The following is a 500-nucleotide window of genomic DNA, read 5'->3' as shown; positions in this document are numbered from 1 at the left end:
TGTGAACGGTGTGTGCAGACGGGACATTATTTCAACACACGGTAGGCATGCATGGTATTCCAGGACAGTGCTCAGGTCCTAGAGAACATTCCTCTATGAAGAGTCATTCTTCATGGAACATTATTTTTAGTTTAGGGACATGCTGATGGCATCTGTGAAGCAAATTCTGCACTGTCTCATTAGTGTTTTTTTCTATAGTGGAAACCTGAGATTTCATGTTAGGGGAGACTGGGGAGTGTTGCAACATGAAAGTTTAACCAGTTACAAATTAGCTTGTTCATTCATTCATAAAAAAAGGTACAAAATCTGTCATTGGGGCTGTACCTTTTTTAAAAAGTACAATTTTGTACCTTGTTTAGCTATAAAGGGTGCATATTACTACCTTAAAATCCTTAAAAGTAGGCTACATTTGACCTAGTCTACTTATTAGTACCTAAATTGCACATATTAGTACCTTTTGAAAATGTACTACCCCAGTGACAGATTTTGTACCTTTTTTT

This window comes from Sinocyclocheilus grahami, unplaced genomic scaffold, assembly GCF_001515645.1.
Source record: "Sinocyclocheilus grahami isolate Dianchi unplaced genomic scaffold, SAMN03320097.WGS_v1.1 scaffold1013.1, whole genome shotgun sequence".
NCBI classification, from domain to species: domain Eukaryota; kingdom Metazoa; phylum Chordata; class Actinopteri; order Cypriniformes; family Cyprinidae; genus Sinocyclocheilus; species Sinocyclocheilus grahami.
This window is presented reverse-complemented; position numbering follows the sequence as displayed.